Here is a 19448-nt window from a genome sequence, read left to right as displayed (position 1 = left end):
ATCAGTTTCTGAGGTTTACTGTACTTTTTTAGTTAAACAAGGCCTTAACGTCAATTTATTGTTGCACAAGCATTAAATTTTCGCAACAATTACGCAAAAATATAGTAACAGTGATCGTAATGAAAACGAATAGTAACAGATACTAGATTTTCTGGTAACAGCGAAAAAACTAATTTTCATTTTGTATCTAGAACTATATTTTTCGATTGTGGTAAAAAAATTAAAATAGCTAAGGACTGAACGGTAACCGGAACTAAAAATTTCTCTTAGTGGAACGAAAGTCACTTGTTTTATGATATTTATTTTAATTGCATTACCTCTGAAGGAGTCGACTTTTCGAAACACGATTATGCCTTGATTCGGCTTAGTTCAACGACCCTCGCGCCTCACCATTTTCAACTTTGTTGTAACTTTGGTACATGGTTGTGTAATGCGGTTGTACACCTAAATACAATCACCCGTACTTATGTTTTCTCTCGATGTCACTCACCGTTCCCAAGTTGCAAATCCTTGAACTTCGAATTTTCAGGCCACTTGCGAAAATCTGAAAACATACGAAAGATCATCTTTAAAATTACAAAACTTTTAAGAAAGCGGTGCCTCAGTTGGCTTGAAAATTATAAATTATTTTGTATCGAATAATCGACAGGACCCTTGAAAAGAATAGCTTGAAACTGAAACCCTTCTTACGAGCTATCGGAAGGCGTGATTGAAAAGTTTAGTATTTAATCTAGTACCGAGGGAAAATTTATTTTTAATTCTTTGATTACGGGAATTTCGGTAAATTCATCCCGTCAACTTATTGTTTAAGAGTGAATTATGCACTCTCAGCTTATGGTATGATTAAATTTTGTAGCAAGCCTGTTACGGTAGTTTGTATCGTGAAAAAAATTTCTTGGCATATCCCGGATGAGATGAAACTCGCAAATTACATGGAATAAAAAAACTTATGCAAAGTTTCTTGATAACGCTATTCAGCAGCGTAGAACGAGAAGCGCAATGTTTACCATTTCTTTCTATTTTTTCGAACTAGTGGGAAGACCAGCTATTCGGACACTATTCATAAAGATTCTAAACAGTATAAAAATGAACTGGAGTAACTGACGATGCTTCGGAAAATAGGCCAACACTGGTTATTTTCACGGTTGTGAAACTATAATGGAACTTGTTATGTTCGATGAATTCATATCGAACGAGTGTGCCAATCGTACAAATTTCGTCTGTGTATAATATAAATCGTGTATATTTCATCTTTTTTTCTGAAATCGTTTGGCGACTGCCCAGAATAGTTCACTCGGAAATATATTTCTTCAACCGGCAGCTGTGGACGTGATTTTTTGATTCAACGGAAGAATTTCCTTTCATTTGACTAGGAAAAATTTTATTTCACTCAAAGAACAATTTCGTAAGAAATAATTGCACCCACAGGCAAATAAACGTCACTTACTCGTATAATAGTTATAGTAGTAGTTGAAATTATGCATCTACAAAATGGCCATCGTTACAACAACCCTCAAGTATTGTTGACATTATACAAAACAAAGTAGTACAAGTAATTATTTATTGTGATTTAGGTGTATATACTGATCTAAATATTTTGTCAAATCCAAAATTAAACTGTTTTACGACATATTTCGGTTAAATGAGGTCTTAAAGTCACTTTATCGTTTCACCAACATCAAATTATCGCAACTTCCGCCATAAAATATACATAACACGAATTACTAGACTAAAAAGAATATTAAAGCATACCGTATCCTCTGGTTACAGATAAGGAACTCGTATCCATTTTGCACCTAACAAAAAAAAAACATATTTAGCAGTCGGTTTACGACTGCAAAGTAACTGGATAGAACTTTATCTCGATTATACCAGGATGTGACATAATTTAACCCGTTGAGGACACATGGGGTCCAACGGACCCCAGACAAATTTCAATGCAATTTTAAATCTACAAAGACCCTTAGGAATTAGATATATAGCACCATCTGTTGTTGTTTGAAGTCTCCACAACAAGTTTTGACACGTTACGAAGGTCTCTTTGGCATTAGTCATCCTGCAGAGACATATTAGTGCGCACGTGTTTTTTTTTTGGGGTTCTGTAGACCCCGTGTGGCCTTACTGTGGCAAAATCTTGAAAAAAATTCAATTTTTTTTTTATCGTTGATTGATGTTATATTGTTTCTGTAAACGTAAGTATTTATGCATGAATTGAATTTTTTTCTTCAGCAATAAATAATGGTTATTAATTAAATATATATGTGTGTATATATACAGATGTCTTATAATCTTCGACCTCGAACTATCGCCAGCCGTCTAATGGAATAAAATTAAAGTTTCGCACTGGTTTTAAGTCGATACATAGCGTAAAACACAAATGAGAACTGTTTTTCTGCGTGGGGTGCGCTGGACCCCGTGTGTCCTCAACGTTATTTTTTCGATGTGTGTCCTCAACGGGTTAATGAAATCAACTGAACTCCGATCGATTAAAAGACATTATTTACTGCTTGTTGGAACTGATGAGTTAATTCTTCCAGTCGAATTGATTTTTTTTCGCAGGTAAAATAAAACTAAACGAGTTTACAGGATAAAACAATCACGACGAACAAATTTCCCACAATTTCATCTTTGTACCTTTACTCTGGACCGTAAGATTGAAATCTCAAAAATTGATAATTAATCCTACTCTGTTCATACCGTGGTCTTAGAAACCCCTGAAGAAAATCCAAAAATTACCTCTTTCGCGGGAAATTATTTTTTTACCGACTATATCTCAGAAAACTAACTTGTTTACGCAATATGCATGCATAAATTTCACGACCAATTGCCTATTGTGCGCAAAAACAAAACTTATTCTACAACAATTTTACTGGGATTAATAATCGAAAATCGGTTCCAGAATCCCATAGACTGTGGTGTTAAAAGTACAAAAAAATATCATATGCTATATTTATATTATTTTTTATGTAAAATTACCTTAATTCTGTTAACTTTATTACTAATTCTGTTAGTACTAAAATTCAGCAATGATTCGCGAAAACCGAATCCAAACTTGAACTGAAAACTACAGATTGACAATCTCAAAGTGAACTATACTACGCGAGTTGCGAATCTGGGCAATCAACTTATGAGCTAATTACTGCTACGTTTCGTAATCATTCGCAAAAAGAGAAGACTCGCAGCCAACTTATATACTAATGGCAAATTCAATTAGGTAAACGAAATCTGCATTCGAAACCGTGATTGTTTCGTCCTATTCCAGTGAAATTAGGAGATTACAGCAGAACGAAAAAAAAAAACAATATCTTACTCGACTAGACTCGAAATCACGACCTAAAAAAAAAAACAACCCAATGAATAGTCACAGCCAGACTGTCGAAGATCAGTGTGTTGGAGGAATTTTGAGCTCGGTCGTGACCTAATCTGGCGAGGTTTAATCCCCGGCACAACGTGACGAGAAAACCGCTTCAAAACTCCACCGCATGAAGTAATCAGAACTCGCACTCACCGCTATGCGCTTAATTCAAAAAGTCACCTGACCCGGAAAATTTTCTCTGCATTTTCCGGCTGTCAGTGACGCAAAACTCAAAAAATCTCGACCAATCTTACGGGTCGAAAAACTAGCGTCTACCAATTCAAGATTCGAAGTGTCTTTCACCACCAGCCTCAATTGTAACCCTCTTTTCCTTATAGCTTCACGTTCGCCAATAAATGATTAAAATTGATTCTCGATCCGATGGAATCGATCACCCGCCGGAGTGTGTGACGCAATAATTAACGCTCGATCGCAATCTCGTCTTCTGCGCAACTTTTCGATGTTCCAAATTCCCATGAAAAGGAGTAAGGTGGTCGTCTGTCTGTCGTCCATTGGTCGACTCCGAAGCTTGAAAATCCACTGTCCACAAGAGAAGGGTGAGAAGGCTTCGGCATGCAGACTCTCCTTGAGACGAGAGTCACTTCAACACTCACAATCAGTTTCCCTCACGTCTCCCCCTTATTTCTATCACCGGACGCTGCTGCGTTTTAAATTTCGCCCGAAATTTGAAAAATTTCGCACCCATTTTCAAGCGGATCAAAGCAGCACCTCCGGGCAGGCCAAGGATCGATTCTCCAATTGCGATCCTCGGGGCTAATCGCCTTTCACCCGGCTCGTCATTCTGTTCTACATCGTTCGCGACACGGATGGTTCATTAGATATGTAACACGTAATATTATGTCTTCGAAGTTGGCGTAATTTTACAACAGACCTTGTTTTTCCTCCTTCTTTGCTTCAGTTGATTTAATTCAGTTTCTTTTCTCCATACTTTCCATTCATTACTTATTTGTCGTTTTACCGGTCATTTTTTTATTCATTTTTTCCTATTCCTCTTCTCATCCAAAAGTCCAGCGAATCGTGGGTGCACTGAAATAGTCACAGCGAAATCGTATTCGAAAAATTCCAAACTACCTTTAGCCACAGATCCTCTACCTACGTGCGAGTCTCACAAGTAACATCGATTTGGTATCCTCCTCCGATTTCGTTGCAACTCATGTACGTCGTAGATCATTGAAAACTAAAGGGTGCCTATTTTTTTTTATCGCCGAAAAAACGGTTCAAAGGGATGAAAGCGGCTCCCAAATATGGGCACTTAACGGACGGTCTCTCAGTATCGGACACAATCACTTGATACATACGAATGAAACCAACGCTAAAATGTTTCATTCGTCAGTAGAACCATTCCATCGTCAGTATTGGTTTCATTTTGTTACGCCAAGCGCATTAAAAAACCAATCCGTTTCACCTGCTCAAACCCTTTTTCCGACAATAAAAATATACATTTCACCAAGTTTAGTTTCCAATGTTCTGCAACGTACAGGAGTTTCAAAGAATTCCAAGGGGGGCATCAAAGTGGTATTCGTTGTCAGTGAGGATCGAGGGGTGAGGCCGGATTAGTGGCTCACGCCTCGCAAGCTTTCCGTGTGCGTGCACACTTACCTTTCTGCTTCCTAATCATCTGTAGCTTGCATTGGATCCGTTACTCGGGTCATCTGGGGATGAGCTGTTTGCTTTACTTATAGGATCGGTGAGGGATATAAAAAGAGGCCGGTATCACATTCTTCGACGGTTGATATCGACAGTTCGCAGGGATTGAAACCCGACTTTACCCGACTATACTTTTCTTTCGATAACACTTGGGCTTACCCTTTTTCCAGCCTGTAAACCCCGGGCGAATAGTCTTTGACTGATAATTCCAAAAATCTTTGATATGTTTGTACCGGTTTTCCACGATTTCTTTCGATACTCGTTATTATCTAACTCTGCACTTCCAGGTGTACTCGTATTTCTCTACACGCGTTACGTAATTTTTTTATTTCATGATGTCTTATCGTAGTTAATTGGTTGAATTAGAATTGAAGGTTATTTCATTACTCGTTCGAACGATATCTCACCCCCCACGATTTTACGACACAACGGTCACACCATCTTATTTCTTTGTTTATTGCTTCTTTCAATTCTTTGCTATTGTCTCACCCTGTGACCTAGGCTATTACCAATTTCTCTTTGTATTTATTTTCTCTTTGGTTATAGCATTTGATCCAATAATTGAAATGGGATGAAACAAATTTCAATAGCTTTGTCGTCTGAGGCGCCATAAATTCGATCTCTCGACTTTCTGCCGTACGTCGCTGTAAGCGTACCGGTACTTTTTACAAATACCTAAATTAAGTGAAAAACCTTTCTCGTGGTTTCAAGTAATATAAGCCATCAGTTTTTTTTATTAATTCTTGTTCGATTCGATCTTATTATTGCCTTGCCAATATGCAGTGCTAACGCTTTGAAATCGTGCCATCGTTGGCCCAATAGTTTTACCAAAGCTTCAATAATCACTGATATCGTACCAAATAATTTCCGTAATCCACGATTGGACCGACCGTGGCATCGGATCATCGAATAAATCAGATTGTTAACTAGCTCTATTGGGTTTCATTCAAAGCAACTCACATTTTGTATTTTACTCGGTCATATTGGATCTGTCATTTTGAATTTGGAAATCAACATCGTTCATATTGAGATCTACGTGCAGTTTTAAAGATTCTCTTAAACCACATTTTTGGTACGAAACGTCTATGAATTTATCTGACACACTCGTTGCTTTTTAAAGCCAGATTTTCCGTCTTAAAAGCAATCGATCAAACAACGATTCAAAGCAAAGTTCGATTTGGATTCCTTATGATTGTTTCAAGAGTTTATACCATCCATAACAATTTCATCATTTATTCACAATAATCTTGTATTTAAGAAGGTAGAAACTGAGAGCTTGGTAGTCTGACATAAAATACGGACAGAAGTCACATGGCCTCACAAACATTTCCAAATTAGTATTAAGCCGATTTTTTCGTCGAAAATTGAAGATGCTTAATTTTCTCATATCTTTTCCTGCAAATTGATATAATCCTGGCGTACCTGACTTAAGCTACGAGGGAAACATCGGATTTTTTCTTTTATAAGATTTCATCCACGTGTAAATCAATGCATTTCTGAAATTGCGTTCCAAAAGTGGGCGCTATCTCGACAAAAACTGAAAGAATTGAAACATTGACACAGTTGATCCTCATCCGATGTCCTAAAAAATTAATCCAATATCATTCATAGTTCACAACTTATAAAATAAAAATAAATGAAATCCTACAAAATCATCGTTTATCGCTCGGCTTATACACCACTGAGCTTTCCCCTTGAATAAATTTTGTCCATTACATTGATAACTTGCCAAGACCAAACACAACGCTGTCCTATACTGACAATGAATAATATTCCATACAACCTTACGGGTGGTTTCAGAGCAGCCGAGTCCAATTAGACGTAATCAAAGGACCTAGGCATGCTTTAATTGCCCGAGGGTTTTCCGCCCAATCCCGAATCCCTTCACAAATCTCCGGCGCAGGGTCTTACAAATTCTTGAAACGTGAAAAGTGGTACCGATTCAAACTTCGCGAGACTGTAGCAAAGACTTGAACGAAATAATTGCGATGACGCAACTTTATAAGAAGAACGGGCGAAATTCATTTAGGCGTAAAAAATTATTAACTGTTGTTATAATTCTTCAGAAATTACACTCAATGTATTTGTCATGCACTGAATTCACCGATTCCAAATTTCATTTTACTTCGAAAAGTAACACGATCTTCCAATTCCCCGTAACAACGAGAAAAATTAGATCTAATCCCTGTAGTAGACAATCTTATACGAATTTGCGGATAAAAACGGAAGTCCAACCGATTCGTCTGCCGTTTTGCAAACTTGTTGTATCACACGCATATTCGAGAAAAAAACAATGGAATACGTTATCTAATCTTATGTCCCAAACCCGGGATCCTTGTTTCAATTTCACTATCGTTTTTAAAATTCCATGTCAATTCATGGTTATCGATTTAGTATATCATGTATCACCGTTAAATTGCTATAAAATATGAACCACAAGAGTACCAATATATAGGAATAGACTCACAATCCATTACATCTATTAAATAGCCGCTCCAGTGATTCCGCGTTTTTTATAATTCTCACCCATACATTAAAAAAAAAGTTACTGTGCAAACTATGAATTATGTTAACTATCGCATGTCGTTAAAAAGGAAGATATTCGTTGGTTTGCATATTGCAAACATTGCTGATTCAATTTTGCATGTGGATTTGCTGAATCGGTACATATCTTATACTAAATCGTATTTCCTCATCCCTCCAACAAATGTCCGTTCCAAAGATTCTGTCAGCGATCTACGTTTATCTCCTCGGTAAACGATTTATTCCTCAGCATCAAAAGAGTTGAAAGATGCTGACCAGGATTGAATTTCCTCAATTTTCTCTCAATTTTATTCGTATGCAGCGTCATTTATTCGATGCTGAACGCAAGGCTCGGGTGAAAAAGAGAGTTGCTTATGCAGCGCCAAGTACACCGAAAAAATAACTTTGCAGGTATTACATGTTACATATTACATGTGATACGTATCTGACCGTACTTGAAATATACCAATTCCGATGAGGTTTTTTTAAGTTTCGTGACGTGTTGCGGTTCGTGAAATTATTTACGGAAAATGGCGTTGACAAATAGACAGGTGACGATTATTGACGTTTTCGCTCACGATGTTGACGCTCCTCGCTAAGAATGCGCGAGACGTATAGTTGGATAAAAATTACGCTGAAATAAAGAAGTGTCGAAACAAAGGTTCGTGAAGTTACACTGAAGCTGATCCAGCCACATATCGGTGGAATACTTTTAAACGCTTCATCCGCAATCGAAGTTACATCTGAGGGGTTTACTACATTTTTTGAAAGGTTTCGCCAAAAACATACGCCATTGGTTTTCCATTTCCGACCGAAAATGTAATTTTTAATCGATAGCAACTTTACCATGACAGCGGCATATTGATTGCAACTCTGGCATAATAAAGGTACGTTAGTGGCGCGAACTCATTGTTCCAATGGTTGAATTGCGATAACGCGACTTCAAATGAAAGGCAAGATGGATGGTATTGTTCTTATTGTCAGTTGGCGCTGACTCCGATCGATGACCAACGACGTCTTCGCACCTCTGCTAGCACGATATGCTACCAAATTTACGAATACTGTTGTTAAGCTGCTTCACTTGATGCAATAATTAAATCGAATATTCGGATATAATCCGTACAACAAATCGAAACAAGATTGGAAATTTGCTTCATAAAACGCACAAAGAGCTCGGTACCTAAGTGTGACAGCCCCCTACTTCATACATAAAAAACACTGGAATTATATTTAACAGAAACACTTAAAAAAAAACATTTTGTTGGTGGGCGATGAAAACTTAATTCAGAAGGGAAAACCAATGTCGGATGTAACAAAGTGAAATATTCATTTTCAGACTCTAGAATTACAACGATCATCGAGAAGTACGCTAGGTGTTAAGACCGTCACAAAACTTATTAATATTACACATCGTTTATTAATAATATTATAACTTCTTTAAAACTGTTACATTCTCCATTTGAATATTGCAATTGATATAAAATAACAAACTGAAATGCTTATTCAAATAGTATATCACTGATCACTGCGAATACCCGTCACTGAAAATAATCACAATAACATTCTCCCTCATTCTGATTGTGAGTGCAACTATTATAGTCCTACAACGCGACAGTTGATGCACTGAATGCAACCGCATACGCGGACGCTTTTGAAATATGGAAAATGACGGACAAGACAATACGTGTCCTCATTGTCAGATATTCAAGCAGGTTCCTTCATAGATTTCGAGTTAGACTTCGGTTTATTTTTCCTTTGTATCCCCGGTATCCGTAATACTTTTAACAAGTATTTTATATCCTCCGTTTTCTTCCTATCCTCGATGACCTGTATTTTTAATTTTTTTTTTTATTTTGGATTTCATCACGAATATTCCTATCATAGGTGAAGTTTCATATTGTGTCGTGTTAAGTCAACCAAGAGCTCATTGTCAGTTATCACCGAATCGCAGACCATTTTTCGGTGATGCAGCCAAAGGACCGATTTCTTTGACAATGGCAAGTAGAAATACAATTTTGGTGCTTTGAGGGACAGGGAATGTTGGCCAACGTTCGGAAAAAGCATCTCAGATAAGCATTGTAGAACAAACGGCATCCCTTAATCTTCTTGAAGCTTGAAATGTGGAGAGCCAGTCAACCTAAGATGTTAAACAAAAATTCACACCTCTCGTGTCGCATGTTTCAGTAGAATCAAAAGCAACTGCGTCGCGTGTTGAGAATACTCACTGCTGGCTCGTTTCGCTTTTGATCGGTTTACCTACTCAAACTAACAAATTTATTGTATCCTCCGATAGCCGATGAGGTAGAGAGTAGGTCTCTTGAGAAGTAATTTTAATAAAACTGGTTAATGCTTTTCTTGCTGTTTATATTAAGTCAATTTTAATATTCTTCTGTACGTCACGCCTTATTGTCCTCAGTGGATTTATCCTAAGATATGACAATGCTTCGTTATTTCATCTTATTTGCATCCTCATATCTGTGCATTTCATAACTCTATGCTCGGAATAATTGGATAAGTTTACGAACTCCCGAACGATGGGAAAAGAACATAGCGAAGCACATGAGAAAGCAAGAACTACTTTCTGTTGTACTTTTCCTGTAATTGTTCAATATCTTTGCGGATTCCAGCTGTGATTCTGTTACGACATAGAATTTTCAACCTTGTTCCGGTCTTAACTGTGTTTGACCACAAAAATCGAATTCCCCGACTATTTTACCGTTTCGATGCGTAGCCGTCCGCGATCAGATGCGACGCTGCGTCGCTATCGTGATTTTAAGCTCTTTTACAAGATCACGTCATTTGAGGGCACATCTTAGGGAACCGAATTTATGATAACAGCACCCGGCCAACTCTGTTTTATCGAAGGAAACATCAGCTGCCAAGTCAGACGGCGATATCTTTTCAGAAGCGGTAGTATACCGTGCACCATATCGTGGTTGCCGTGGCAACACGCGGTAATCACTTCAAATGTAACTTTGGTTGCCATCTATCGGGGAAGCGTCGTTTGCATCCTACATCAACCTTACGGAAAACCCTTCCGATACAGGCACCTTGGTGGGATACAAACAATTCAATGTGGGTGGTGGAATTCCGTAAACGTATATGACTGTCAGCCCCGCCGTAAAGTTTACGATTCGTGGGTTTAATGTGGTTAAATTATTTTCGACATTTTTTTCAATGTAAAACATTTTTGTTTTATAAATTCTCACGATAAAGTCATCGGTACATTAACAATATCATGAATTACGTTATTACACTACGCAACTTGTCCACCGAAAAATGTATATTTCCGTTTCGATTCTGATAAACGATACCTGATATCATTCGTAATTGAGTTCTTCGCGTCCTGGTTGGATTTTGAATAACAATAACGTGTCTATTTCTGAATAAACAAGTGCGAAATAAACAGTAATAGATTCGGACGATTTACAGGGAATTTATTGATGAATGAAACAAGCAATATTTCATCGTAATCGGATAAATTTTATAGATTTTTTTAGCAAACAAATAGTAAAATATGGATTATTCACTGAGTTTGTTATCGACAAGGTATTATATTTAAAGTCAAACTTTAATGGCTTGAAACTTTTTTTTTTTTGATTACAGAACTAACATCTATTAATTTGATTTGAATGCATTCACTTGAGTTGCGCGTTTTAAACTTGTGTTTTATCGCAATTTTAGTTTTAGAACGAACATAAAATTCATCGATACAAAAAATTGTAATGAGATTGAGATGATGTGCCTACTCGAAATGTACTCAAAATATTCTGTGCTTTGTGCAAAATTACAGACCCCCACATTATTAGATTGTGAGATAATTTACAGTGATCGATTTAAATACAAAACCTCAAATCGAATCACGCCTACTAACACGCTCTGCATCGTCAAAGTGATCCCCGGGGATTGAATAAATAAAACTAGTCACTAAAATTGCTAAATTTGCAGTGGCCACATCGACTACAGTAATTAAATTTCGACGCGTTGTGAATTATATCAATGAACTATATTTTACTAACTTGAAATTGATTTCGTGAATACGACAGAAGGGTCAAAATACAAAAAATAAAAACGAGGTTAAAAATGATATTTTTATCCCTAGCAAAAAAGTGAAAACTGAAAGCCCACTTGGTAAGAAATTACCCAGCCACAAATAAATATTCGAGAAACGATGTAGGGAACATTTTTAATAGAATCGTATATTCCTGCATTTTTTTATCATCCAATATTTTCAAGGTTCCAATTATTTTGTACGAGAAATTAAGAGTATTCTTAAAATTGAAACGTACCAGAGAAAATCTAACTGAAATTCTGAAAGACTGTGATTCTGGTCCATCCTACGTAATTATTCTACCTCTTTCCAATAAGAGACGGTAAATTGACGCCAAAGCAAAAGCCCGATGAGAAAGAACGTTGCTAAAGAAAATAATAATAAGGAAGTACTGTGTGCGTGATGTATACCAGCAATTAAATTCGCCGGGAGTATAAATTTGTTTCTCCCCTGACTAAAATCGTTCGTTTCCTGTGAGTAAGGACACAAATTCAGTTTTCTCTTCGCCAAAGGACTATCTATTCCATTCAAAGAAAATATTACTTGATTCAGGTAAGTAACTTTCAAAGAAGTTGATTTTCTTTTTTCTTTTTTTTTTTTGGGGGGGGGGGGGGAGGGATTAATAAACAATTCATCCGGGTACAATAATCACAATCGATAATCCGAATACTTTATCGATACTGCATTAATCCGTCATTCTTACCGCGATTATACCGTAACCACGATTTATTTTTAGTAGGACCAAAAAATATTTCGCCAAGGAATCTGTCGGCCTGAATTATCGATCCCCTTTCTACGCGCCGTGCAAAATTTCACAACACTCTCTCACCCTCCTCCTCCCAGAGCTCAAGGCCTATCGGATTTTCTCAAAGCGCTCTGTTTTAATATTCCCTTTGCAACACTGAATCATTTTAGGGGAATTCACCCTTTTCCCGTTGATAAGCCATTGACGAATAATGCGATTATCTCTCGGCTGATCTGCGGATAAAACACCAAAAGGACACGATGATATTTATACCTAAATAACCAAAGACGATTCAGTGTAATGACTAAATGAGACACTTTCTATCTACCATTTTGATTTCACCGTTCATCGTCACCTTTATAGAAAAAAAAAGTGAACATTCCCAATTCTTACACCTGCTCGTTCTGTGGTTTACTAATAACAATTATTCTCTTTCACCTGTACTGCACAAATAATAGTTTTTTTTCTTTGCTAATCAGTAATGTTCAAAATTCGTCCAGTCACGTGGAACTATTCTCTGAAGAAAATCGATGTTTTATCACACGAAACGCTTGAAAAAACACAATACATAATATTTTGCTAATCCCGACGATTTAAAGTTGAATCCCAAGTAGTATATCAAGTTAGATGAAATTTGTTTGAATCAACGAAATGTTCCTTCTGCCATATTTGATCACCACATTTGGTGAAGACAACAAATTTTAGTGAATCAATTTAACATACAACGGTTTGGAGATTGGCTACGTTTTTATTTTTTCACGTACGTTTAACAAATTCTTTGTATAAAATTCATGTTAATGAACTCGACTATGATTTTTTTAAAGCTCGATTTTAGCGTTTTCTTACTTTTATTACGAATAATTTTTCCACTCAACTGTAGCACCGAGACATCCTGAATAAAATGAATTTTTGCTTATTTTCTTCCCGATGCTTTTCATTTTTGTAGCCTCGTCATTCAAAGCATCCTGAGATGTTTGGCGATGAGCTGAGAAAGGCAGTTGCTGGCTGGTTTGTACAAAAGCGATTCTTGAATAAATTCGAGAGCAGAAAAAGCGAAGACTCAACTTCGAGGCAAAGATATAAAGTAAGCATGTACAGCTTGCCTTTTCATCTTCTTAACGTTGAAGAACGTTGGGTCGTTGATACGCGATACCAAAACAAAAATCCACATTGTAAAACCGCCTCGGCGCACGCAAAGAAAAATCACCGCGAAGCCAACTCATTGGCAAATGTCCAATGAGAGCGACAACTAAATATAATTGAGTGCGAGACACCCGTAGTGACAAACATTTTAAAACAAGAAATTCCATATAAAAGAGATTAGGGCGATACGTCAGGGAAACTCCGAGCTATTTCGATTCACGGGAAATTCAAACATTTTCCCCGCTGTTTAGATTTACTGGCTTTAGTTTGTTCTGTCGGACGTTCAAATTTGTATTCTTGAAGATGAACCTTTGCACATTGCTCGTCAGACAGATTTCATTATAAACTTCGTCAAAATTTTCCTTCACAAATAGTTACTGTAAGTCAATATCAATTTTACGAAATTGTTTTACTTAGAATAAAGCCGGTGAAAAAACTGAAATACTTTGTGCAGTTAATTCTTTCAATGGTAAAAGTAATAATCACTTTATTGTTCTTAGCTGATAAATAAATGAAGGGCTTAATGCACTGTGATTTGACAAGTTTGATGAACTGCAAATTCCATTTTTCCGTTTTTCAAAATATAATTCATAATTCGGTCAGTCGGAATTTTGGATGTGTCAATCTTTGCAGCTTTTTATTTATCAAACTACTTTTTTGGTAACAGCTGCCAAGTTCTTTGATTCCACATGGTCCTCGAAATATTTCTCAGTCTGAACAAAATATAAAATTCATTTATTTATTTATTTAAAAAATAAGACATATAAAGAAATGGTCGAAGTTTGTAATCTTCCATGAAAAAAAGAATTTTCTACTAATCTACAATGAAAATCCGTACGCCAATTTTTACACAAACTTAATAAAAACCAAAAAGTTGTACAGAATTTTTTTGAAAAAATTTTTTTCTTTTTGTTCTCGTTTGTCCGCCATATTGGATAGGCCATTTTGAATTTCCAAATTTCGAGTTTAGACGTAATCAGCGACCTCAAAGGCCCATGCACCCAAAATTTCAAGTAAATCGCATGCACCGAAAAATTAATGCGTGACTGGGTTAAGAGAGATCTGACAATACGATGCGGAATGATCTATTTAATTTTTTTTCGAGGAGGAACTCACGGAGAACCCCATTTCTAAGAAATGCACTTTACATTCGAATGCCGGTTAAGTTACGTGCTCATCCTCGTTTCGGACTCGTTTATCATTTATAACTCCACATTTATCCCTGCTATCCAGAAGCTCTGTAGAAGCTTTTATACTGAACAATTCTTCGCACTTCCTGTATGCACCTTACTTACTATCTACTCTCGTTTCTAGAATCCTGTTGAAAATGCATTCATTTCTCGACGTAGAATTTTTTATTTCATCGTCACACGAATGTTTCCTATTCTTATCAAAATTATTCTTGTACGTACAGCATTTTTTCCATGATTTTAACTAAGCCTCTAGACATATTTTTCAAATTTCTCGACATCTCGAATGATTTCAAATGCACCCCGACGGATTTAAAGTGGGATGGTAGACGTTTCCAGTTGATTGCAAGTCGATCCGTAGAATTATACATTTTTGCGTAACTAACGTATCTATGTATAGGTCATTTCATATCGACTGATCTGTTCGATGAGTCTGAAATTTTCTTAGGAATCGATTTCTTTTCTGATTCACTTGACAGTTTTCGAAGTGATAAAAAATGTTTCTCAATTTTTATCTCGATTCATTTAGCGTTGCTGGATAAACCTGGCAAAAGTGCACCCACAGCTTTTCGCTTACAATTGGAATCTGATCCAACTTGATTCACATTAACGATATAAATTTTTGGCAAGTCTTTGTATCAATATTTGCGGTTACTAGCTCATAAAAAACAATCATTTTCACCGAGTAGTCTTTCACTCAGTAACTATAATGGGTAGATATAACTCAGTAAGAAATACTGGACTTGAATGTTATTAGAACATACAAAATGTAATTTTTTTAGTTGACATTCCCATGAAAATAGATTTGCAAAAAATTTCTGATCCTTTTAACGTGTTCCTTCTGTCAATTTGGCACCAACTTGGATATATCTGACGGTTTTGATACACCTTTTAACATTCTTTCCAATTATATTCTCAAATTGGATTTTTAAATGGTGCTCTAACACGAATAACCATAAAATAACCGTATTCATTTTCTTCTTTTTCGAATTTCACGCAAAAATCATAACAATTTATCCAAATGTGTAGAAGTATTCTATTTCGCTTCATATACATATTTAAATTCTTACGAGACTCGAGATCTGATAAATACCTACAAAAGTGACGATAAATTTCTTAAAATTCGAGATTCACGCCAAAATATCAGCAAAGTATCCGAGGTTGATGAAATAATTTTGAAGAGGCCAAACTTACGGACTTAGCCCGTGACTGGCGAAAGAGGCCAAAGGGCACGGACGAAATTGAATTTTCCTGCAATTACCAATTCATTTACGTCGAAATTCCGTAATAGCATTAATGCAGAGCTCGGCAATATTTGAAATGGTTTCATTTTAAATATTCGATTCAATTAAAATCAATTTCTAATAGATTTAAACATATATTTTCTAGTTTCTATTTTCAATTTGGAATGTGAAAACTTATACACGTAACCATTAGTCAAACGGCTGTGTTTATTCGAATTTTAAACTTTTCGCAAAATTCAACTGCCAATATTCTCAGTCAATTTTCTCTCAGATTGGAATAAGCAATTTTAGGTCTTCGATTAATTTTCAACTTAACGAGAGTCTATTTAGCAATGCATCGATTCTTTCGCATAAATATATCGAATAAACCTATTGCACGCATGAATACCAAATATGCCTGCCTATAATCACTAACTTCAGAGAGATTGTATCGTTTCAGATAATATTCTTGAAATAAGCAGCGTCTGATTCCAGTGTTTGCAACATTTTTTCTATAACTGTACAACTATAAGGTACATCTAGTAAGAATCCTCGAAACTACACTCTTCTGGAATAGAAAAATGTACAATACTTGTCTACCATCGTCTACACCATTTTCATGCAGAATATAATATAAAAAACTGCAGTTGCTTCTCAAGAATAATAATTGTTGAGCAAGAAATAAAATGAAAAACAAAACATTAGATTTTTCATTTTAAATAGAATTGCGCAAATCATTTCCATTTGTCCATTTGAATAATACTTTCATAAGAGTTTTCCATTTTCTATTTTAAATGCATCCACGAAAGCATTTTATCCAGCACTGAGCATCGGGAAAGGTATAAAACTCGAACTAATCTTGGCTCACAGAAGCGCTCACTGATGCTAACCGCTGTGGTGCTGTTGAACGGTATAACTTGCGATGGATATATTTAAACTCCTAATCGCGTTAGCTTCTCAGCCTGGAATCGCTAACTTTCCCAACCACGTAGCCCAAGTTTTACTAACGTCGGAAAGTAGTTTCTCAATTTTTGCTAGCATGGCGCGTGTACGTTACACTTATCGCAAAAAATTTCATTTGTCAGTGTCGCGTTGCGTAGACAAGTACAAAAAAATTATTTTTATAGAGATATTACGTCTAATTCTTCCCACAATGTTTTATTACTTTCGGAATAATTATTCAATGAATGCATTTTTGTCCACATTCGAGTTACACATCTTCATATTGGAGTTGAAATTTGATAATTGTTGAGTAAAAGTTAATAATTAATTGTGAGGAATGCTCATTCAATCAGTCGACAAAACGCAAGAGGTCGTATTCGTATTAGTGAATTGCAACACAAATTGCAAGAAAACTGACCATATAGCATCCGTTTGAAGCAGTCGATGCGTTTTAACGAACTAAATACAAAAAACTGTTCAATCTCAACTCTAATATGACGAAACGTTGATTGAATATGGAAAAAAATGTATTCACTAAATAAATAGCTACCTAAAAAAGAATAAAACATTGTTGGGAAGAATTAAATGTAACATTTCTGTAAAAAATAAATGGCGTACGTATATAAATAACGCGGCACAAACAAAGGTAATTTTGTTGCAATAAAAGTTTCGTACTCGAGTACTGTTGGCAAAGCTTGGTGCACCGTTTTCTGGCGTTAGTAAAACTTCGGCTATGCATCTCTGAAAGTAAACGATTCCAGATAAGGAAGCTAACGTGATTAAGAGTTTAAATATATCCATAGCCAGTTACACCGATCAACAGCACCACAGTGGTGAGCAGCGGTGAGCGCTTGTGTGGGCCAGGATTCATTGCAGTTTTATACCCTTCCTGACGCCGTTATCGAATTTCGATGTAAAAGAGTCGGTGTTTGCAAAAGGAGAAAAAAAAAAAAAGAAAAAAAAAAGCAATTTTAACCCCTCCTTTCAGCAAGCACAGTAAAGTCCATAAGGTTGAAGTCTTTGAAATTATTTTATCAATATCGGATATTTCGCATTTTCTTGGTGGGAATATCGAATTTCAGAGCATAATCAGGAAGGAAATTAAAAAGTTTATCACAGACAGGTATTTCCGAGTTGGAGCCAAATCGAATATTGACAGAAAATTTTACACGACTAGTTGAAAAATTACACTGCATAAAGTTGATTATTTTTCTGAGCATTATGGAAATTCAAGATTTCCAATCGAACTCTTCTGGTTTGTGTCTGGTCGAAATCGGATAGTTCTGTTCCTAACAGATCGTCCGCAATTGCGCCCCATAGTGCCTTGGATAGACAATACTGAAAAAGCAGATGCCCAGGCTAGGAATGCAGAATAGCAACATCCGTTTCGTTAAAAATTCATCAATGCTTGCGGAGATATTTTTAGTTTTGTTCATTTCCAAATAAGTAGGACAAGAAGTCAATTTGCAGTGAGCAATAAAATTCAAATTAAAGTCGGTAGATTGATAACAAAAGACAAATCGTCTTCAAATGATTTACGAATGCTCAAGAATTCGTAAACTAACACAATAGCATTTTATTTTAAAAATAAAATCCAGTTAATAGAATGGCACGATACGAGAAATGACGGGAAATTACTCAATGTAGAATTCCAATACGGAATAATTTCCAGTCAACTTCAAGTTTAGATTTTCCCACTCTATATTCCGCTTAAAAGTGATGGTTTTTTCACTTCCTTTTTCTCGTTATATCGTAGCTCTGATGGCTGCAGCGTTCTTTTAGTCTCCAAAACTGAGTAGAATCAAATTCTGTGGACGGCGATGCCCCTTTGACAGGCTGGCAAAAATAGAACTCTCGCCCTCTAGTAGAGAGGGTTAATTTCAAAAGGTTGGTGGATTGAAAATCAATACTTTTCGTTGATTTTTATTTTTTTTACCTGTGGTCGCACGTTGAGTAATTATCGAATTAATATATTCGTTCTACGGTGAAATCACGAGACGATATCACTGCACATCAAATAATGTAAAAAAAAAAAAAAATCAATAAAAATATTTGACTTCCGAGATGGAGTCGCGTTGATGAACAATCATTTGCGGACGCTGTGTGAACATTGTAGCTCATTTTAGCAGGACGAGAGTCAACCTGATACCGGTTGCCTTTTTCGATGGTGTCTATATCTGTACCAGAAATCAATCAGAAAAAGATACTTGACTGATCAACTCCACTCAACTGGACACTTCTAGTATGAATAGGGACATCCTGTAAAGGAGAAACGAGTATCAGGTTGACTGATGAAGCAAAACGGAAATGTTTAAGCAATGTCGGGAAATAACCGTTTTCCTGTGATGCTCAATCCCGAAATCCAAGAATTACAATGCAAGAAAAGGTAGTCGAGGGTGATTTAGCGTTACTCTACGAAGTTGGTCACTTGACTATAGAATTTTTCACAAGATAATTTTCTAGATTTTCGAACGCCAGATGCTGGATGTATTAACATTTCAGATTTCAGCACGGTTTACTTCGGCCAACACGGTATAATGGTGCTTTACGGCAGAGTGGTGGGTTTACCAGATGATCAGATGATTGGACGAGTTATTTTTTTTTAGCA

The sequence above is a fragment of the Neodiprion pinetum genome, chromosome 4 (assembly GCF_021155775.2).
Source record: "Neodiprion pinetum isolate iyNeoPine1 chromosome 4, iyNeoPine1.2, whole genome shotgun sequence".
In the NCBI taxonomy this organism is placed as follows: Eukaryota; Metazoa; Arthropoda; class Insecta; order Hymenoptera; family Diprionidae; genus Neodiprion; species Neodiprion pinetum.
The sequence above is the reverse complement of the archived record's forward strand: the minus strand, read 5'-3'. Positions refer to the sequence as shown.